Source organism: Pinus tabuliformis, chromosome 4_1 (genome assembly GCF_031772625.1).
Source record: "Pinus tabuliformis cultivar Carrire ecotype Pingquan chromosome 4_1, CPIR1, whole genome shotgun sequence".
Lineage (NCBI taxonomy): Eukaryota > Viridiplantae > Streptophyta > Pinopsida > Pinales > Pinaceae > Pinus > Pinus tabuliformis.
Genome location: NC_142303.1, coordinates 944,278,731 through 944,302,683, shown reverse-complemented (window position 1 = coordinate 944,302,683; position 23,953 = coordinate 944,278,731). Strand labels below are relative to the sequence as shown.

General features: G+C 38.0%; 3 pseudogenes across 1 annotated transcript; all 3 read right to left on the bottom strand.

Moving 5' to 3' along the window:
* Window positions 1–2,412: 2,412 nt before the first annotated feature.
* Window positions 2,413–2,955, bottom strand: LOC149179245 (heat shock protein 82 pseudogene; annotated as a pseudogene).
* A 12-nt stretch (window positions 2,956–2,967) lies between these two features.
* LOC149179244 (heat shock protein 83 pseudogene) lies at window positions 2,968–3,669 on the bottom strand (annotated as a pseudogene).
* A 16,546-nt stretch (window positions 3,670–20,215) lies between these two features.
* LOC149179243 (xylan glycosyltransferase MUCI21-like) lies at window positions 20,216–22,774 on the bottom strand (annotated as a pseudogene). Its single transcript, XR_016258908.1, has 3 exons — window positions 22,381–22,774; window positions 22,111–22,263; window positions 20,216–22,021 (listed from the first exon to the last, which is right to left on the bottom strand). The product of XR_016258908.1 is annotated as a xylan glycosyltransferase MUCI21-like (transcript).
* Between the last annotated feature and the right edge of the window lie 1,179 nt (window positions 22,775–23,953).

Sequence of the window (23,953 nt, the reverse complement as noted above, 5' to 3'; positions counted from 1 at the left end):
GGTTGATGTCTCCACTCTACCTCCTCTATGCCTCTCCATTTGTGGCTGCTCCATAACTTCCTGAGGCTCCTTCTAAGGCTCCATTTTGAGAGGTCTATCACGCTCCCTCTCAACCACCATATCTTTAATCGTTGCCTTTCTCCTCAAGGTTGTGCATGCATATTATTCTAATGTGTAGAGGCTCTCAATTCTAACACAAAATTATTTGATTTGACATGAAGCAAGATGCTTGAGGTAGGCCTTCCCAGCTCTGAAGACTACCTCATACCCTTTGTCTTCAATCCTCAATTTTTTCATCAGATCAAGTTTCCTGGCTTCATTGTTATTTTTTAATAACTCATTGAGGGTCTTCCACATAACAAAGGGAGTCTCTTTTCCATTTAATTTCTAGACTATGTGGTCTCTCACACCCTCCAGGATGATACTCTTAGCTCTAGCTACATCTTTCTTCCACTAAGAAAGGTTTTTGGCATCAGATGCCTGTGGTTTTGCAATGTATGTCTTGACATATTCTAACAATCCATTGTCGTCTAACATTGCCTCCATGTGATCGTTCCATGAGATGAAATTAGAGATGTCTTCCAAGGCATACTCTAGCCTCAAACCATTGAAGGTCAACTTCTTAGCTCTAAATTTATCCTGCTACACTAAACTGCAAATTCGATCCTCCTGTTAAACAACATCAAAATTCCCGCTCTAATGTGAATCCTACTCTGATACCATGTAGAAATTACGATGTAGATTTTCAACTACTCATGAAGTTTTAATCAAAATCACAAGACACAAACTTACTCTACTACTTTGTGGAAGCTAATTCACAATTTAGAAAAAAAAATTTAGACATGCAATAAGAAATCACACACATGCAAATAGTATTTTTCCCGGGGAAAGAAAACTGCTAAAAACCCCAATGCTTGCTTGCATTAATCTGATGAATAAAGATGTATTACAATTTCTTTTCTCAACTGAGCACAACCTGCAAGTGCATAACCTATCTCCCTGCTCATTGAGAAGCTCTGACCCAAACTTAGTTAATTACAACACTTTGCTTCAAACCCTATTTGCTTGCGCAATTCCTGAGGAAATGGGCATCTATTATTTAGGAATTTCCTCCATTGATCACCTTACCAATACAATAAACTATACACTCAATCTAGTATACAATTAATTGTACATTGCCTTAGAATATCCACCAAAATCAGGGAACTCAAATTCTTTGCATGCATGAGTTAATTTAGTTGCGTGCATCAGTTAACTAGATGATATCTAAGTTAGAGTGTTGTCCCACTACTCAATAACCATGCACTAGTTCTATTGACTGTTGTAACTATTTTAAAAGAGTACAACTGAAACTAACTGAATGTGATTGTTATAAATTAGCAATCAACACATGCAAACTGAACTCCAACTCATTAACTCGAATTAACTAAGCTAATTGAGTGACAAGAGCCATGTCACCTTAGTTAACTCCTCCAAGTTGTGGAATTTTGAATTTTTTCAATTTAATCAAGGCAAAATCAAATTGAGAATTTTTTAACAACTATAAAATATTTAGTGCTTTGTAAAATGAAATCGACCTTCACATCATGAAGTGACTTAACAGCACACCCCATTACCCTCTATTCTATGCCCCATGGACTTCAACCCACTCAAGTTAAGTAGGAGTTTAAATTTTAATTTAGAATATAAAAATGAATTCAGCGATTAGATTAAAGTTTAAATTTTAATTTAGAATGTAAAAACTAATTCAATATATTAAAATTTTGATAAATTAGATGAACTTCACAACTGAAATTGTAATTTCTATAATTTCCAATTAAATTTAATTTTAAACCAATTATAATTTCAAGACTTCGCAATTAAATTTTATACTAAGTTTAAGAAAAAAGAGTAAACAAACAAAACAAAATAACCAAAACTTGGTTCACAATTCGTTTATGTCAGTTTCCTTCTCCAATATGTTGTTATCGTGTAAATTTTATTTACACACTATGTTCACCGATCCTTAAAAATATAAATATAGTAGATTTTATTTATTTATTTTGAAGGTTTTATTTTCGAAACTACAAACCCTACATGAACGCCAAATCGACTAGAAAGTAAATATTTTGAATCATAGAGAAATTTCTAAGAAAAATTTAGGTCCTTGCAGATGGCCATACAGATAAAAATAACGTAATCATGGATTTGAATGAAGTACACGCCTAATGTAAAACAAAACAAAATTAGTTTACTGGGAGCATTTTTTTAAAGGGAAATTCTTTTTTTCTTTGCATTTGATGGTTGGCCGATCATATTTCTGGGCTTTTATATTGTGTATTGGGCTTTCACATTGAGGGTTGAATCAGAGAACACATCATGAACACTGAACACAAAACACAACTTGTTCATTCCATTACCAAGCAAGGATGTTTATACACATCGGAGAAGTTTCTGGAATCTGGCAGCGAATGTATTTGGCTCTTCCAAACTGAACCCCGAGGTGAGTAGAGCGATCTCATATAAGAAAATCACCAAATCCTTCACCGATTTGTCATGCTTGTCCGCCTCAACTCTCTTTATCAACTCCTCCATGACAGTGTTCCTAGGGTTGAATTCCATCGTTTTCTTGTTGGATATGTAGGACGACATGGAGTTTTTGTTGAGGGCTTGGGCCTTCATTATTCTCTCCATGTTCGCCGTCCATCCATACTCGCCCGTCACCAGACAGCAAGGAGAGTCCACTATGCGATCCGAAACCACGACCTTCTCCACCTTGTCACCCAAGATGTCCTTCATCACTTTGCACAGGCTCTCAAATGCGGCTTTCTTCTCTTCCTTCTTCTTCTTCTCCTCCTCTGTCTCCTCCAGCTTCAGCCCTTCTTTCGTTGCAGAAACAAGCTTCTTCCCGTCATACTCCTTGAGCTGCCCTATGGCATACTCATCGATGGCATCCACCATGAAAAGGACCTCATAACCCTTCCTTTTCAGCCTCTCCAGGAAGGGAGAATTCTCCACAACCTTCTTAGTAGTCTTCTTAGTTCACAAATAGAAGGGGTAGCTGATGAACTCAGAATGCTTCTTGACTAGATCCTTCAGTCACTGCTCCTCCAGGTAATCCAGCCGATCTTCCTTGAGAAACAGAGTAATTTTAGTCCCCCTTCCTAGGGGCTCTCCATTGACATCTCTCGTAACAGTGAACGATCCACCTACTTGAGACTCCTAGATGTATTGCTCATCATCATTGTGTTTGATTGTAACAATCACTTTCTCAGCCACAAGGTAAGCTGAATAGAAACCCACACTAAACTGACCAATCATGCTCACATCTACCCCGGCTTGTAAAGCCTCCATGAACTCCTTGGTCCCAAATCTCGCAATTGTTCCCAAATTGTTTACCAAATCGGCTTTGGTCATGCCTATTTCGTTGTCAATAAAGGTAAGGTACTTGTTAGCCTTATCAGCAACAATCCAAATGAAGAGCTCTAGCTGAGAATCCAGCTTGGTCTTATCCGTCAGCCCTTCGAATCAAATTTTGTCTAGTGCATTGGATGAATTGATAATGATCTCCCTCAGCAAAATCTCCTTGTTGTTGTAGAAAGTGTTGATGATGAGGCTAAGCAGCTGACTAATTTTAGCCTGGAAATAAAAGGTCTCCACCTCTCTACTCTCTATGTTGATTTCCACCATTGAAATTGGAATTGTGATGAAGAAAAATAGAATTGAATAGAATAGGGATCTAGACAAGTGACCAACAATTTGAGATCCCTAGAAAAATAAAACAAAAAATCCCCAAATAAGCTATACTGGGAACTCGAACAATATCAATCACTCATACAAAGCTTTGTGAAAGCGAATATCTGTTTGTTTCCTGTTTTCTTTTCAACCATACTCTTGAGTTCTTTAAAGTATTCAAACACATCACTTTTGTTTCTTATAAAGTACACCCAGGTGTATCTAGTGCTATCATCAATAAATATAAGAAAGTAATATGCTCCACCAAGTGACTTAGTTTGCATTGGACCACATACAAAAGTATGCACTACCTCAAGTATTTCACATTTTCTTCTATTTTCATGCATGGGAAATTCTTCCCTATGTTTTTTTTGTATTGCACAACCTTCACATTCAAAGTGTTCACCCTTAATATTTGGAAGACCTTCCATCAATTTCTTTTGTAGTAATATTAGGTCATTATGATTTAAGTGTCCATATCTTTGATGCCAAAGCTCTATATTTGACATGCATGTTGATGCCAAAGATTGATGCCCATTCTTCATTACATCCAACTTGTATAATCTTCCAATTCTCACAACTCAACCGCGATGCTAGTGAGACCTCACGACCCTTGCTCAACATAAACACAATTGTAGACACTCCTTAGTGTGCTTCTTCTAACGCAGTTTTATGAAGCTCCATATTGGCTTACTCTTTAGCTCAACTACGTCTTAAAAATCATAACAATGTTGAAAACTAAACTCAACTGCTTCACACTATGTTGCTTTCCCACGACAGCAAGAGCTCGTGCTCTTTGCACACTCAATCACTCAAAGGAGGATACTCAAACACTTATCACAACAATCAACCTCACGCAGCGATTTACCACTCAGCCTCTCCTCACAGCTCACCTGAGCTCTGATACCATATCAAAGAACGGAGCATGAACACAAAACACCGCTTTGCCATTCCATTACCAAACAAGGGTTTTTATATACAATGGAGAAGTTTCTTGATTTTGGTTGTCGATGGCTTCTTCAGGACACTACCTGAAATCTCCAGAAGACTCAAGGCTATCTCCTGAACTCTCGAGAAGACTTGACACACGACTTGACACCCAACACAGTTAATGCAGATGGTGGTTGGAATTAATCTTTTTCCAATAGGTTGTTGTCTGTATTCTTGACCATGATATTATGTTTTATGCACAACAATTGTTAATTTCTGGATATAGGGTGTTGTATGTGATTTTTCAAGTTGTTACTTTTATGCTTTGTTCAATGCATACATAGACTATTTGAAGCCTCATATTACTTGCAACTGCTCAAAGGGGGTAATGGAAGGGTGCGTTGTGGCATTCCTGCTCGAATTAGCATAAAATCAAGCATCTTTTATGTGTGGAGACCATTGGTGACCGAGTTAACGTAATAGAGAGACTAAATGTAAAGATTCCACAGAGACTGAAATTCCAATCCGATAATAATTCCAATTTGATGTACGAGTAATTCGATATCAAATAGAAAGAAGATATTTTATCACTTAAATTCTACTAATACTGAAATTCCAAGATAATAATTCCAATTTGATGATAATCATAGAGACTATAATTGAATGCGTGGTGGTAGGAGGAAATATTTTAGATTAGGAAATAATGGAAATTTTTGTTGTTTTTTGTTAAAATTGGGCGGAAATTTCAAGTTTGGGATTTTGGTGTCTTATATATTTTTAATGGTGATGAATATATCACAGTAACGGAAAGTGAGATGCATCGAGGTGGAGAAGATTGCAGAGGAGCTCTAAAAGGAAATCGAAGAACTCAATTGGCAGTAGTGGGTGAACAATACGAATTTCCTGAAATGAAGAAGGTGATCCCTAGGCTAGAGTAATAGAATAACCATCCAATATCCAAAGATAGCAAGAGATACAAGTTCTCATACTGAGGTTAGCACTCATACAGGTCCTCACGCTGTGATTTTGGAATTGCTATGTCATAGATTTGTGTCACTGATTGTTTTCCTTAGTTTTCGGGTCATCATGGTTGCATAGCTACTTGCTGGGGTGGTTATATTTGGGTATTATTTCCATTCTTGGGGTGGAAGTATAGTAAGGCACACTGAATCATTTATATCTGTATAATACCCCATGTTGGGTCTGATGTGTATGGTATTTGTCTTTGATAATTTTTGGTTCACTCTGCTCTTATATCCGTCCTTGGACGTGGGGCTTATACTTGGGTTATTCTTGTTGGTTTCCATTCTTATTTTGCATATAGAATGCCCTTTGTGTACCTGGATGACCTTCTCTCCTTATTACAATCGGAAATCATACACATTTTGATGATTCTCTGTATAGCAATATACATTCTTATCTGCATTTTTCAGACCCACATTCCCTCACCCTTCTGGCGTCGTAATGCCTATATGGACTGAGATTCTCACTCTTGTCTGTCCACAACATAACCAAGGGAATCTTGTCTGTGTCCTACAAATTTTATCCACTCTGGCAACGTTGGGTTAATTCTTTCATCATTTCTAGTCCTTGCAAGGCATTTGGTTTCCGGGTTTGTAATAGGTGGTGGACTTGTTTGAGGTGTTGTTGTTGTTGTTGTGAAGGAGTATAAATCTAGTCACCTATTCATCGCCTCTGGTTGGATGTTGTATCACTTGGAAGCTATGCTATGGATGTTGGTGCACCGAGGAGTATTAGATTATCCATTGTCAGAATATCTATTTTCTGGTGGTATTTGAATTTTTTGTTGGTGGTTGCTCGAATCGCACTCTATGAGATAGCTTGGGTCTGCATCTCACTTTATTCTTTGACATACGTCTTCTGACATACTGGATATTGGTGATTACGTGTTGTTGATCCGGATCGGGCATCCCATATCTCATTTCCATTCATCTGTATCATTCCCTTTTCGGATTGAGATCTGACAGTGGTATATCTCTTTTGGGGGTATGTGGGTATTATGTTCTGCAGGTTCTGATTACGGGTCTGGCATTTTGAAGATCCCAAGACATTCCTGGCCGGGATTTTCTGATGGATACACCTATTTCTGACCTACCGCTCTAACGAGATTTTAAGTTTGTTTTTAATTCATATTCATATTATTCGCTCCCATCATATCTTGTTGCTTTGTGAAATAATGGATCTGTTGGCGTCAGACACATCAACGAATGAGGCCTAAATTTGTGCCATGCTGGAAGCTTAATCAAATTACCGTCTATTTTTTGGGTCGAAGCAGGGAGGAGGTCCCAATGATCTGGACACTTCGCACTTGGTGGACACCTCGATGCACATACCAGGTGGTGGACATGTAGATCCAGGATCTCATGGGCTACTACATGACAACAAAGGGTGACGATCTCGGCATCAACCATGATTTATTAAAATTACCACCCCGAAGCCTGTGCTTTGTTTCGGCCATGATGTTTTGATTGACCGGGTTAATAGTCTCCAGAAGAGGGTGCTTGTGGGCAAATGGCATTTCGCTAAATTGACTGAAGTTGAAATGTGGAGCTGGGTAGAAACTAAATGGAGGTCACTACTGTGTTACATGCCTATGGTGGTGCGATTGTTGAGCGGCTGGTACAACTTCCACTTCCTCAGCCAAGATGATTAACAAAAATTAAGGCCATTCCATGGATTAAATTGAGGAGTTTCCTAGCTCTCCATTCTTGGTATGTTGGTTTTAATCCCTTGAAGGAGATGCCACAAAACAAATTAATTTGGGTCAAATTGCCTGGTTTTCCCATTGAATTTTTTACTCGGGAAGTTTTCATGGACATTGGAAATGCAATTGGAAAGTTTGTTTATGTCGACCTGTGGTGTTTGGGTGCACAAGATAAGAGAATTGCATGGATCCTTATCGAAAAGGAATACAAAGGAGGATTCTCGAACCACATTGAACTACAATGGGAGGGCACCCACCTACTGTAACGGCTGGATTTCTGGGGTGTACCTTTTTGGTGTCTTATTTGTCATCATACTAGGCATCTTATGGCACAATGTCCACGTAGACTAGGTGACAAGAATTTGGCACAAATGCGGCATGGTTTTGGTTCGAAGGAGAAGGTTGATGCTCATTATGCAATACCTGTGAATGGACACAGGGTGACAAATCATCTATGAAACACGTAACATTCATCAGGTACTCCACTTTGTTCCTATCCCTTCCCTTCCACTAATTTTCATTATGTGAAACATGATGATTCCACCCCTATTCATGTTCCTTCATCCCCCAAGACTCTAGAAGGTTTTGGTACTCCTACGGTTGATGACACCTCACCATCCCCATTGGATAGGATTCCCCTCCCCTCCCGTGTTGACCCGCCTCTCCCGAATATTGTACCACCCCCTTCGATGACATATGATGCACCCTACTCTTCACATATTACGTACATCCCTGTACCCCCCCCCCCCCCCCATTCCCCTACATGTGCCTCACATCCATCCTCGGTGACTAGGACCTAACCTACATCACCTATTTTTCCCTTATATTCACCTACCAACTTGGTGGATAGTGACATAGATTTCCTACTCTAGAAGAAGACCTTGGACCTTCGAACCCTTACTATTCACAAGCCACTTGGTTCATCATCTCCCCACATCAGTCCTTCCTCGACGGGCAATATCACCGTCCGTTGGAAACAAAAACGAGATAGTAGAAATTTCAGAGGACACGCTCGACCTCTTCCTTTTAGTTCATTTGACCCACATGCTCTCATTGACGTTCTTATCGCTTCAACTACCTCTCCTCCCTCCCTTAGAGCACAGTTTCCCACACCTGAGTTAACATGAACTTCATCCTTTCTATAAATATCTGGGGTCTAGGGGCTACTCCAATGATCTGAAAATGAAACTACTTGTATTTGCTATTCAAGGTATTCATTTCCATTAAATTATATGTGCAAACTGTTACTCATGTCTTGTAATTGAAACAAAGTGTTTTTGATAACTTTCTGAGTCTTATGTGTGAAGGAGTATTATTTCAATTTACTGTTTAGCATATCAAATCTGAAAAACATAGCAAGATAAAATCACATAATATAACACAGTAGCTGATAAGGCATTTCACCGCTCTTGGGCTACATCTGCCAGGTCCAAGGCCCCCAAATGGGCATGTCCTTGCTCTTATTAGATGCTCAAATTGGTTATATAGTGAAAAGAAAGCTTAAACAAGGAAAATAAGCTGTGGAAATGAGTTCAGAACACAGAGAATAGTAAAGAATGGCTTTTGTTTCACCTCCAATGGTTAACCATAGCCCAATACAGCTCCAAAAATCCCTAGGCCCTAATGGATCTCCAAGCTTCTTTGCTGAAAAAGTACCTGAAGATGAGCTCTGATGGCTCTCAAACCTATACCGTTGGCTTTAGAATGCTCATAATACTCAAAATAAAAAATAAAAAATCACTCAAAAAGGTTCTCCTATTGAAAGTTATGACCTCCAGAAGTTTTGTCCAATCTGGCTTAAGAAAACTCCACTAAACTTGGAGTAACTGCAGTTAACCCCGCTAACTTTGGCAAACTTTGCCCAGAATGGCACGCTCCGCCGAATTTTTCAGAACCGTTAGAGGTGACATTTAATGTTTGGGGTAGTGGTCACATGGACCAGCTAAACCCCCACCGGCAGAACCGTGGAGCCAATGTTTATGAAACCATGGCATTTACCGTTAACGAGTCACCGCTGAAACCTGTGCACATGTAACCGTTACTTTAACCATCGGGTTCAAAGTTTATCGGTAGGTTTGACATGTGGTTCCGAGCCCTGGTCTTATGGATAGGGGGCTGGCCCCCTTTCTGCCCAAACCTTACCTTTAACAAACTTCAAATACACAATAAAGCCATAGGTTGTTAAGAACTGTCATGTAGGTGGGCCGGTTGGACCTGTGGGCTCGCTGCCACCTGACCTGGGGTCAATTCCTGTGAACTCAATATAATTTTTCCATAATAAACTGTAGTCTTGGGGCCATGTGGCGGCCTCTGGGCAGGCCACGCGGCGTCCATTAATTGGCCAGTAGGGAATATTCCTGGAATATTATTTTTTAATATTTTTTTATTCAAAGTCAACCCAAGTCAAACTGGACTTTTGCATGAAATTGTGAATTTTCAAACTTGAATAACTTTCACATACAGTGTCGGATTTGAGTGTCATTCACGGCTATAGGATCGTATTGATGAGGCCTATCTTGTCGTTCTAGTTTCAACTAATTTTGAGCAATTCCAAATTTGAGCATTTTTTCCACTTAGTGCATGATCACCTTATCACACCTCCCAAATGGGAAGCTTTTGGACCCCAAAAGCTCTCTGATTATCGAAAATGAAGACGAGGAGATTGATTCTCCACTCTTCCAACCTTGAATAACTGAAATCTTCCCAACTTCATCAAATTGAGCTTCTCATAAAAAGATAAATTTTCCCTTGAATTCACTGACTGATCGTTGCTAAAATTGATTGAGTCATGATGCAAATTCTTGAAATTTGCAGAACAGCAACTATATTTTGCAGAAAGCATATTGTTTCTACAATGGTCAAACTTCAAAGAAGACTTAAAATAAAGTTCACCTTGCCAACTGTTCACATGGCGAATTTTTGCTGAATGAGCCCTGTACTTGTGCCAAATCCCGACCAAGTTTTCTCGCCATACCAATCTGCCATTCTGAAACCAACATTGACCCATGTTGAACTGTGTACCCTCTTTGCTTGCATGCCTTTCCTTCTCATTGAATCTTGCACCACTTTGCACTGACACTTCGTTCTCTGCACCGATCGACACCAAAGGTATCTTGTGCAACCTTTTGTCATCTTCTTTCAAAGACGAATTGTTATCAAACTGAAACATATCATCATTTATATCAACAATAATATGAAAAGGAAATTGTACAAAATCTTGTTATTTAACCATCAACAAAGTCAGATTTTGACTTGCATTAACTAGCCTTTTCAATTGCCCTGCATGGAATAAAGAAGATTCTAGCTTCTTCTTATGTGCTCTCACAATGTACTCTTTTCCATCCTTGAACAAGTGATACTTATTCTCATGGCGATGGAAGATTGCCTTTCTGTCAAATAAATATGGACTACCCAACACAACACCTGTAATGTCAAGCGGTACTGCATCTAGTTCAACCCAATCAACATAATGAGCTGTTATGGCGAAGCACAAGATGCACTTCTTTGAGACTTGTAAGTTTGCATCCTTGCATATCCACCCAAGTGGATAAGGCTTTGGATGTGGAATTGTCTCAAGTTTCAGCTGTTTGACCAAGTCTTTTGAGATGATATTAGCTTGAGACCCACTATCAAAAAGTGTGTCTATCTTTGTGTGGTTTGAGATTATCCTCACATGAAATAGCTCTATCCTCCTCTTATCATTTTGAGTTTCTTTGTGACAGCTTAATGTGCTAGAACTGGGATTTGTTTCTTGTACAACCTCTTTCCCCTTTATGTTCTTTAATACCATGGCGATACTTTTTTTCTCATCACTTGATTCAGACCCTAAGTCGTGTTCAACAATTGCTACATTTTTTCCCTTTTCATTGGTTTTGTCTTTGGTTTTATATTTCTCTGGTTTCAGATCCAGATGAAGCTTCCAACAGTGATATTCATCATGGCTTGTTTTTGAACAGTTCTTGCAAAAGAATTTCCCTTTTTCCTTTCTAGAGTTTGCAATCCTTTTTTCTTCCTTTGCCTTTAAAATCACTATCCTCATTTCCATCAAAAGTGTTTTTCCCTCTATTCTCTAAATGCGTAGCATGTACACAAACTTCGTCTAGACTAGTAGGATTGAATATAAGGATAGTGTGTTTAAGGTAGCTGTGCAAACCACCTATATATTTCAGCAAAGTGTCTTGACTTTGTAAGTCTACCCCTAATAAGAGTGCTCTTCTCCTAAACTCTTGGGTGTAGTCTTGAACATTTTGTCCCTTGATTTGTCTAAAGTTTTTCTAGTTTATTATAGCCTTTTGTAAATTGGCAAGAGGATAAAATTTCTTCTTAATTGCGGAAATAAATTCAGCCCATGTTAAAGTAATCTTACCATGTTTCTTAATTTCATCCTTGGTCTTGGCTTCCCACCATACCAATGTTGCTCCATCCATTCTTAAAGAGGCTAACTGAATCTTGGTGTCGTCATCCTGTAAGTTTTGTATCCTTAAATAAACTTCCAACTGTCTTATCTAGTTGTCAAGTTTCTCTGCATTGACTTCATCGTTAAACATGGGTAATTCAAATTTAACATCTAGCTTTAAAAATGGACTTTTACCAGAAGATTTAAGCTTATGAGGTTGATTTACCGAGGTAGAGGATGACGATGTAGAGGAAAACGATGATGATGGAGATGGTGGATCGCCATTTCCTCCATGTCCTTTTTTTGAATTATCATCACCTTTCTTTCCTCTAGAAGAGCCCTCTCCTTCTTTCTGATGTTTAGACCCTTATCCAACCAAATTATCATTCCTTTCCTGGTATAATATTCTTACCATCTCAGTCATGTCCAAAAAAGCTTTTCTGAATACCCGTTCTTCTTCTCTTAGATCCATGTCTTTAGGAGCTTCTCCTTCCCTTTCAGACATACTTGAAGCCTCTTCTAAGGCTATTGAGGGTGAATTAGAAGGTGGAGATAATGGCACCCTGGCCCTCCTTGGTTGAGGATTATCTTGTGCTCTAACCAATTGTCCTTTCCCTCTTTCGAGTTTAAGCCTGGTAAGCATTTAAACTTGCAAAATAGTCAAAAATATCTTTGCACAAAACTAATACTCAAAACTTGATCTCTAATACCAACTGATATGAAAATGAAACTACTTTTATTTGTTGTTCAAGGTATTCATTTCCATTAAATTATATGTGAAAACTGTTACTCATGTCTTGCAATTGAAACAAAGTGTTTTTGGTAACTTTCTGAGTCTTATGTGTGAAGGAGTATTATTTCAATTTGCTATTTAGCATATCAAATCTGAAAAATACAGCAAGATAAAATCACATAATATAACACAGCAGCTAATAAGGCATTTCACCCTCCTAGGCTACATCTGTCGGGTCCAAGGCCCCCAAATGGGCATGTCCTTGCTCTTATTAGATGCACAAATTGGTTATACAGTGAAAAGAAAGCCCAAACAGGCAAAATAAGTTGTGGAAATGAGTTTAGAACATAGGGAACAGTAAAGAATGGCTTTTGTTTCATCTCCAACGGTTAACTATAGCCCAATACAGCTCCAACACTCCCTAGGTCCTTATGGCTCTCCAAGATTTTTTTTTTGCTGAAAAAGTACCTAAAGATGAGCTCTAATGGCTCTAAAACCTGTACCATTGGCTCTAGAATGCTCATAATACTCCAAAAAAAAAAAATCGCTCAAAAAGGTTCTCCCTAGTGAAAGTTATGACCTCCAAAAGTTTTGTCCAATCTGGCCTAAGAAAACTCCACTAAACTTGGAGTAACTGCAGTTAAACCTGCTAGCTTTGGCAAACTCTGCCCAAAGTGGCGTGCCCCACCAAATTTGTTGGAACCGTTAGAGGTGAAATTTAATGTTTGGGGTAGTGGTCACATGGACCAGCTAAACCCCCGTCGGCGGAACCGTGGAGCCAACGGTTATGAAACCATGGCATTTACCGTTAACAAGTCACCGCCGAAACATGTGCACATGTAATCGTTATCTTAACCGTCGGGTTCAAAGTTTATCCACCGGGTTTGACCTGTGGTTCCGAGCCCTGGTCTTATGGATAGGGGGCTGGTCCCCTTTCTGCCCAAACCTTACCTTTAACAAACTTCAAATACGCAATAAAGCCATAGGTTGTTAAGAACTGTCATGTAGGCAGGTCAGTAAGGCCTGTGGGCTGGCAGCCACCCGACCTAGGGTCGATTCCTGCGAACTGAATATAATTTTGCCATAATAAACTACAGTCTTGGGGCCACGTGGCGGCCTCCGGGCAGGCCACATGACGTCCATTAATTGGCCAGCAGGGAATATTCTGTGGAATATTCCAAGGAATATTCCCAAAATATTCTGAGGAATATTCTCAAAATATTCTTTTTTAATATTTTTTTATTCAAATTCAACCCAAGTCAAACTGGACTTTTGCATGAAATTGTGAATTTTCAAACTTGAATAACTTTCACATACAGTGTCGGATTTGAGTGTCGTTCACGGCTACAGGATCCTATCGACGAGGCCTATCCTGTCATTCTAGTTTCAACCAATTTTGAGCAATTCCAAATTTGAGCATTTTTTTCCACTTAGGGCATGATCACTTGATCATCCAAAATATATGGCCCTTAAGGAAATTTTTCTTTCATCTCGTCCCTATATCATCCTTCTACAGGAAACTATGCATTCGGCTCTTCAAGTGATAAAATATTTCAGGAAGATGCTCCTTGACTGGCATATGGCAGCCATAGATGTTGCAGGCCTCTCGAGGGGTCTGGTGGCTCTATGGGTTCCATGATGGGTCAAAGTGAAGGCATATTCATGTTTTGTGGCCATTCTTCTTACCGGTTATATAAGAGGTTTACAGGGTTGCATCCATATATTAAATGTATATGCCTCGTACAGAGATTTGACCTCCTTTTGGAATAAACTGGTCGCATTAAAGATTTTGGGACTAGTTTCACTTGTCATTGCAAGGGACTTGAACTGTATCATTGGTCTGGATGAGGTATGGGGGAGATCTAGAAAAAGTAGATACTATGGTTGATCAGATTAAAGATATTATTATCAACTTTAACCTTGTTGATATATGCCCTTCTACAATTGTTCCTACTTGGGACAATGGCAGATCGGGGGATGGATATGTGGCGAAAAAATTGGATCATTTCCTTTTACATGAACAATTAGTCAAGAGGCTCGGGTCTTTCCAATAGGATATTGTGAATAATTATATCTCGGACCATCATCCCATTATCCTACATTGGAGATGGGGGGATCACAGATGTGGGATGCATTTTAAGTTAACCGTGTGTGGTTGGAAGACCCAGATTTTAACAAACTTGTGCGGGAATTCTGGAATCGGGACAAGGTACGGGATATCTCTCCCATGAAGCATATTCTGGAAAAACTTTGGGACCTTAAGCTGGAGGTTAAAGCATGGGAGAGGAGGAAATGAGGCCAATTGGAAAAAGAGCTAAACCATATTTCGGTGGAGTTGGATGCCATGTGCCCTCAAATGCTTATGCATAATCCCCCAACTGCCCTCAGGAATCATATACAATTTTTGGAACTTAAAAGGAAACCAATACTACAAATTAAAGAGACTACTTGGTGCCTAAAGAGTAGGGCCATATGGATTTGGGAAGGGGATAGAAACACCAAATTCTTGCACAGATTTGCCTATCATAGAAGGAAGATCAATGATGCAGAAGGGAACCAGTTTTAGATGCAGCAGGATATTTGTAGAGCCGTAGTACATCATTTTGTGAGGGCTTACTATTGCAGGGATTTAGACAGTGTTGAGGACCAAATTTGGGGGGTGGATTTATATCCCTCCATGTTTGATGAGGAGATCCTGGGGGTGCTCAAATATTTAAAGGGAGACAAGGGCCTGGGCCCAAATGGGTGGACGGTTAAACTTTTCACTCACTTCTTTGACATTTTTTAGCGGGATATTCTTGATATGGTGGAGGAATCGAGTGCCATGGGATACATTCATCTGCATATAAATTCTACCTACATAGCACTCATTCCAAAAAGGACATCCTCTGATTCTTTCTCAGATTATAGACCCATTTCACTTTGTAATCTTATATTTAAGATTATTTATAAAACTATTGCAACTAGGATTAAGCACACATTGTCAAAGTACATATCTCCTAAGCAGTTTCGATTCTTGCAAAATAGACAAATTCATGACGCAGTGGCTATTGCTGAGGAATGCATACATTCGATCCATACTAAAAAATTAAATGCCGCTATCATGAAGGTCGACCTCCAGAAGGGATATGACTACCTAGATTGACGATACCTGAGGATGGTTCTCTATAAAATTCGTGTCCAGGCCAGGTGTGTTGAGTGGATCATGACTTGCGTCACAAATGTTAGCTATGTTGTTGTTATTAATGGTTACCCCACTGATTTTTTCAGGGCAATGTGGGGACTCAGACAAGGTTGCTCACTTTCTCCATTATTATTCATATTGGCAATGGATGGGCTTAGCTTACATATCAAAAAACCTGTGACAGAGGGTCATTTTGATGCACTGGTTTTGGGTAGAGATATCAGGATTTCACATAGTTTTTTTGTTGACGATGTGCTCATCATGGCGATGATCAACAGGTTTGCATGGCTGAATTTATTTGATATCTTTGCAAAATTTGGGAATTCCACCGAACTTTACATGAACCTTCAGAAGTCTATCATACTACATGGCACGTGTGATCCGGGAGTTATTGCATACATACATACATAAACTTTTTGGGGTGGCAACTGATACATTGACGAGGGGCATGAAATGCCTTGGTTATCATATTAAGCCCTATCGTTATAAGGTCAAGGAATGGATGTGGCTTGTGGACCGTTTTTATAAAAGGATCACTCGGTGGGAATTCAGATGTTTATCTTTGGGCGATTGTATCACACTGACCCAATCGGTGATTACATAGTTGGGAGTATACTGGGCTCATTTATATTATCTCCCTCACACCATTATTAAGTATCTGAATAAGATTATGGCCAAATATATCTTGTCTGGTGTGACCAACAATACTAAACTCCACTTGGTTAACTTGGATCATATTTCCTTTCCTAAACAACTAGGTGGCTAGGGGATATTGAATTTGTAGAGATTTGGATGGGCATTACTATAGAAGTCATTATGGAAGGGATTATTTGGGGATGAAATATGGGGCAATATGATCATACATAAGTATCTAAAGGACCATGAGTTTCCTATTTGGATCCACAAAGGGCATATTGGGATCGCATCGGGCTCGACCATTTGGCTCAGTTTCAAAAAGATCAGTAAATGTTTTTTTGCAGAACATATGTTGGACATTGGGTTCTGGGCATCGGATAATAATCAGACTAGATCATATACTTGTCACAAAAAGAGACAAAAGTATATCAAAAGGCCTTATATATCATATCAACAGCCATGGGATCTTCTTTTGGAACCGGGTCATTCTGAATGGCAGGGTTATATTCCAATATGGAAACGAGCGTGGGAACTGGACCTAGATGGGCAGATGGCACGAGAGTGGGAGAAGATTAGAATATGCATGAAATTAGTTGGAGTTTGTCGTGAGGCAGGCGGGGACCAGATTGCCTGGATAGGCAAGATGAAGGAAGGTGGTGTTGTGGTGGTTGATGTATATAATGCTCTCTGCTATCAGGAGGTACACAACACTGAGGTATGTTGGTTCTACAAATTCTAGAAAACTAAAATTCCCATTAAGATCATACTTTTTCTTTGGCTGGTTTGGAAAAACAAAAATCTAACATGGGAGAACCTTCAGAAGAGGAATTGGCAGGGGTCGGGGATTTGTATACTGTGCAGGAAAGCGGAGGAGGATAATGCCCATATTTTTCTAAAGTGCCCTATAACTGTACAAATATGGAGTTATATTACTAGCTTCATTGGTTTCACTTATAACCAATACGACAACATTACCGAGTTGGTGGACTAAACAAAACCCCACATGGCGGAACATCCCACTTGCTTTTTTTTGGGAAATATGGGGATGGCGCAATAAAATTATTTTTGAAAACTACAGGGATAATGATATGCAGGTGATGGACCGTATTATAAGATGGTATACATTTGGAAAACAACACCACACCGGGTCCAAGAAGATTATTAACAAAAAGATAGGCATTGAGAAAGAGTATCCAGTTGGTTTTTTTATGGTGTGACACAAAGTAACAATTGTGGATGTGGTTTTTGGATTGCTATATCAAAGGAGCAGGAATTCTGGGTCCACTGGGGTGCTGGCAAAGGCACGAATATGAATGCTGAAGTGATGGATCTATGGGGTCTTCTCTAGTTCTCACACTATCTTAACATCTCTTCCATCCACATTTTTGGACTCTCAGATTATCATTGACCATGTAATGGGCTGCACAAAAGTATACCAACCATTGCTTCATGGCTGGCTCAGACAAATCGAGAATCTTTGGGCCACATTCAGAGACTCTACGATTGTACTTATTGGACGATAGTTCAATCAAAATGTGGATCACATGTCTAAGAGGGGGCTGCAGGATGCACTGGATGGGATGCATATGTAAATTAAGTTGGGAGACAACATAGTAGATGTCGGGGTGCTTCCACTTCCAGGATAGCATCCACTCTTTCGAGGAGAACACACCTGATATATTTTGTTTTCTTTTGATTTTTCCAGTGGGGGTTTGACATTGTTTATATAGTTTTTTCTTGTGCATAGCATACTTTTCACGTAAACATATGGATGTTTTCATTTTAGGTTAAAATGGATCAATGTTTGTAGCAATTATTTTTATATATTTTTACCACTGGGTACATAGACACAATTTAGAGAGATCTATATTGTGCTGACAAATAGGGATGGATTGTTACAATGACAATATCAAAAAGATCTATGATGGTATTGGCATTATACAATGCTTTATGTATTGAATCGTCATTGGATATATATAATGCTTTTTTCATACTGAAAAAAAAAATAAATGTAGAAACAGAAACATGCTATAAGGGTGTTGGTGACTGAGTTAAGGTAATAGAGAGACTAAATGTAGAAACAGAAACATGTGATAAGGGTATTGTATTGTAATCTAAACTACAAGGTTTGGAGTGTATTATTCACGATTATGCGAAAAAAACATATTATAGAACTTACTTGTAAGTGGAGCACATGAATCCAACTATTGACAATGAAAACAAACCTAGCGAGTGCAAAGAATATTGATTGAACTTTGTTGTGTTAATGTTTTTTTAATTTTTTATTTATACAGTTAATTAAATTTTTTATCAGTCAACATTATTTAAATGTTTTGTATAGCTATTTAATTTTTAAATTTTTAAAAAGTTTTATTTTGGTTTATATAAGCAAACTTTTAACTTTGATGAGGGATGAACATCCTTACATTTATTTTCTAATATTTAGTCTGATTAACTTTAATTATAAATGAACAAATTTTCTAATATTTAATCTAATTAACTTAATTGTAAATGAACACATAATAACTAAAATTGAAATAAACACAACCAACTTTAATTGTAAATAAACAAGCGGTAACTAAAATTAAAACAAAGACTACCCACATGAGAGTGGAAATTTTTAAATACATAACCTTCCTGACAAAAACAACCCTACAGGAGACAGTCGTCTTCTTAGCCTTCGTATATTAAATGCTATGGTCGGTATAACTTATCCATAAATGACATGTTATGGTAACTATAACTTATCCATAAATGACATAAAGTACATTAGATGTTATAGACAGGGTTACTCGTAAATAATTAATATATATATATATATCTATTTTAACTAGATTGCATATTTTTCCAAGGAAAATTTGTAATTTGCATTTAAAAAGTTTGTTTTTAAAATAATAGCTATTTATATAAATTATTTTGTCAATTTCACTATGAGATATATTCTTTTATTCTTTAATAAGTAGCTCCAACTTCAATTTTTTTATAAATTTAAATCAATAACTTGACATAGACTAAAACACAAATAAAGTAATCTCCACCTTATTGATTTGTATAAACATACATAAAATTGTAAATATATTTATAATTCAAATTAATAATATATTAATTAAATCTCACATAAATCAACTAATCCAAACAAAAATTTTATATTTTAACAAAATATACATAACTAATTTTACTTATAATTAAAAAAATAATAACAACAAAATTTTCACAAATAATAACAACAAAATTTACACATATTTGTTTTTAAGGAAGAAAGAAATTAAAAGTACTAGTGAATTTCACTTATATTATAAAAATAATAACAAAGATATTTGTTTTTGAAGAGATAATAAAAGTTCCCAGAGGGGCAATACGTGGAAGTTTTATAGATTGGAATTGTTTGCTTTCATGCACAGAGATTGAAAACAGCTAAAATTCCTCAATCTGTAAAGTAAATAAAATAATAATTTCTTTGTGGGTAGGTATGTTTGTTTTTTCAGATTGGGTTTGTTTTAAGGTGTTGGTTAGGGATAAAATTTGATCAGCAAATTGTTTATTATGAGGTGATTATAATTTTTTGCAAGTTTTTTTAGTGAGTTTTTCTGCTCTAATTTCTCTAAAATCAGACAAGAATTTATTGAAAACAAAAGTTTGATGAGTAATGCTGCACAATCCAGAGACCCTAAATTGTTTTTCAGGGCGTTGAATCTATATATATATATACAATCAAAAAACCAATTTAAATATCACAAATCAAAATTTCACTTTAAAATTTTCCACATGCAACATAGGAAAATCTAAAATTTTTTGCTAAAACCACCCCAATAAAAATTACAAAACCATCCTATTCTTTTGTTAAAACAGTAAATACTGGTGAGTAAGTACTAAAACCATCAAATTTAATAGATGTGTCCGTTTTGAAATTCCACCCTGGCACTGACATGTTCCTTCTCTACCTGGAGTTATTCAATCTTATGACACGCCTGTTTTCCAAATATACCGAAAACCCATTTTCAACCCCAAAAAAATCAATTCATTACCTTCACGGCTACGAAACTATTTTGTTGATTATTGCTACACGCAAGCAATTTACAATAAATTAATAAACGAAAAATAAAGAGATTGGATTCATTTCACATTCATTCGTTGACATCACACAAAAAAGAATTGCGTATTCATAAATTTTGTCAGCCAATACCGCACAATATCATTCCCATCTTTCTGTTTCTCTCTGTATGTCCACTCCCACAACGCTACAGCGCCAGTGCATTAATAAAGTTATAATTCCACAAATATTAGTGGCCAATAACCCCCAATATTACCTCTGTAGCCACCGCCAAATTAATGCCATTGCCAACAAATCGCTGCCTCCATTTCCCAGCCTGTTATAATACAGTAAACCAGATGTTCAATTTTTTTGCAAATTTCCCATTTCTGTTCTTGCGTGTGCAGTGGAGAGAGAATAGGTAAACGCACTGACAAGCCGCTTCTTTAGACGTTTCAACGACAGTCTTACGTTCTGTCCATCCAGATACACCTTCTTTGTCTCCCACCATCCCTGCCTGTTTATGGAATCCGGGTCTGTAAGAACAGGATCATTTCTCTCATAGCTTTCATACAGAGAGCTCTCCTCTGGAACGATTTTGTACTCCATATATTTCAGTCCCAATTTCATGGCGGGCTCTCCGTAATAAGTAGCAGCAGCCCAGTCTGTACCCAAAGGCACTATCTGTATAAACACAGAGCCAGGCCTCATCAACAAAAAGTGTGTCATGGCAGCACCGTGTACACCCAGCATAACATCACATGAATTCAAAATTCTGAACATCTCTACCATTTCTGTGGTTGGTTTGGGATTTAAAATTTCCACTTGGAACCCAATTTTCTCCGCCAATAGCACAATTTCATTCTGGTTTAGCATTACTCTCGATTTCGGCCGAGAAATTATTACGAGTTTGGGCTTCAAAGAGCTGGGCACTAAAACGTTGCTAATGTTCATAGATGCAGAAGTAGTGTTTAATCCATAAGGAGGAACAGTAGAGGATTCGTTAATCAGGTTTGTAAATCCAGACATAGGTCTTAATTTAGGGGGAGCATATGCCTTGGCAAGGGGCGACTGAAAGTCCCTGATGGTCTTACCAGTTTTCATGAGCAATGACTCCACAGTTAACTCGTCATGTATCTTTGATCCCCACTATCATCTCTGGAAAACAATGAACTCTTTTATCTCCCCTGAAATCAATAACTGGGCACTTGCTCAGCTGCTTCACAATATCTTGGTATTTCATCATCTACCACTCATGGTATTCAAGAATGATGAACACAACGAAGTTATATAGAGAGGCAATAAACCATCGTTGAACTCATGGTAAACCTTTCCTGTGTACCCTCCAGTTGAGAACACCACTGCAGGCACCGAGTGCTGCACTCGGCACGAATTTTGTTGCTCACTCTCATGATCTCTCCGGCTCAGTATTTTGAGAGTGACATCATCAATCGTGTTCATAACACTGCTCTCCCATTTGCGTGTATATGGCCTGATTTTCTCCTCTTCAGTAGTTTTATTCTCATGGGAATAAAGGAAAACAGAGGAAGATTGAGTGTGGGTTCGCACATCCCCGATCAAATAACATACGTCTGTCCTCAAGTGTGAACGATCGCAGCACAAAATTTCATTGCCATACCTTATAGTTGTATTAACTTTTTCTACACCTACACCTGAGAAAGCAGAAAACAATAAATTAGTTTCATCATCATACTTACTTGCCTGTGTACTCATTTATTGCAGCGATTAGGTGGTTGTTTACCATCGATGAGAGAAGAACATCTCACACAGCAGTGTTGAGGGTTCGATCTTGACTGGAAGACCTCTTTCTGGATTTTCGATGGCTTCAGGTTTGGGAGAGCAATTCGAGTTTGCAAAGATACATCTCTGTAAACCATCTCCTCGCTGCGGCCATCTGCAACAAGAAATAGACATATTTCATTGACAACATATTACAAAACCTGAGGCTAACAAAACATTCACAAAGAAACGAAGCTATTTAGAATAAAAAACAAAGGGGTGTATGGCTTACACAGCTTGAATATGGGATCGACCCAACAAAGACAGCAAAAGCCTAAGAGATATGAAAGTAAAAGAAAAAACAGAAAGAATTTAAACTTGGACTTGGATTTATGTCCAACAATCCAGAGTATATTAATCCTCTGTTTCTGGGTGAATCACGAGTTGTCTGCCCTGTTCCCTTATCCTCTAGCCCTGGAACATTAGTTCGATTAGTCATTTGAACGGATGATTCTGGTTTTCTCTGTGATTTGAATGTCCCAAATCTGATGGAAAGGATGATGAAACAATTAGGTTAGTTTGAATAAGCAGCAGCAGGAGCAGAGGCTGAAGAAAGCAGAGTAGAATGAAATTGCTCCAGCAGATAGATAAATTAGCGTGGAGTGGGAGGATTCCTATCTCACTAGGAATCCATTTGTATTAAAGAATAGGAGGACGAATAGAAGGCCGACATAGGGGAAAGACAATGAAGGTCAAACATCTCAAGGGAGGCGGTCCTCCCGGATATCCGAAATTCCTAGTAATTTCCAATTTTCCACGCACAAAGTAAATAACATGTGTACCCATGCCAGTCTGTGGGTGGATTTAGATATTTGGACCATTGAAAAATGCGTTCTTGGAAAATGGAGAATGCCGGGAAGCCCGAGAAGTGGGCCATGAAAATAGCCGTTGAGGCATAGCTGGACTTCACATACAGTCAGACCCGTGCAACTTGAGAGGCGCTTCGGACGCAATTCGTCTGTTTCATTTTTGCCGTAATCTAATGATTATGATTTTTGCCCTGGAAATTTTGGTAATATAATTTTTTTAAAATATTGGTAATATAAATCTTTTTAAAATATAGTAGGAATTTCTATAATTTTCACGACAAAAAGCATAATATACTACGGTAAAATGTGAGACAACGCCTCTCAAGTTGCATGGATTTGATTATATGTGAAGTGCAGCTATCTCTCGACAGCGATTTTTATGGCCCACTTCTCTCGCTTCCCAGCATTCTCTTTTGGGCAGGGATTTTTGTAAATCCAAGTAAAAGCTGTCAAATTTTATAATTTTAGGTGCCCTAAAGGTTTTCGATGGTACTGAATCCATTTCCATCATCAAAAACATAATTCAAACACTACATCTACAAGATTTTTTGAAATTTTTTTGCCCACCACTTTTGGCCGTCCGAGCAGTTCCTCCTCTACTCCTCTCAATCAGTTTCTAAGCATTACCATCACCATCACCGTAGTCTAACCGGATTGTATTTTTGCTCTGAAAATTATGAAAATTTCTGTAATATTTTGATAAATTCAGGTAGGGGTTTATGTAAATCCAGTTTACGAGTGTCAAATTTCAAGATTTTAGGTGCACACAAGTTTTTGATGTAACATGATTTAAACACGGTTTAATTTTTTGAAATTTTTTGGCCCAGATTCTGACCACTTTTAACCAAATCATTTGTCCATTACCATTCATAAACCTGAGTAGACCCGTCTATTATTATTAGGTAGGCCCAAACAATAACATTTTATTGTAAATCCAGATTAACGCTGTCAAACTTCAAAATTTTAAATACCCCAGATTTTAAATGCTTAATTTAT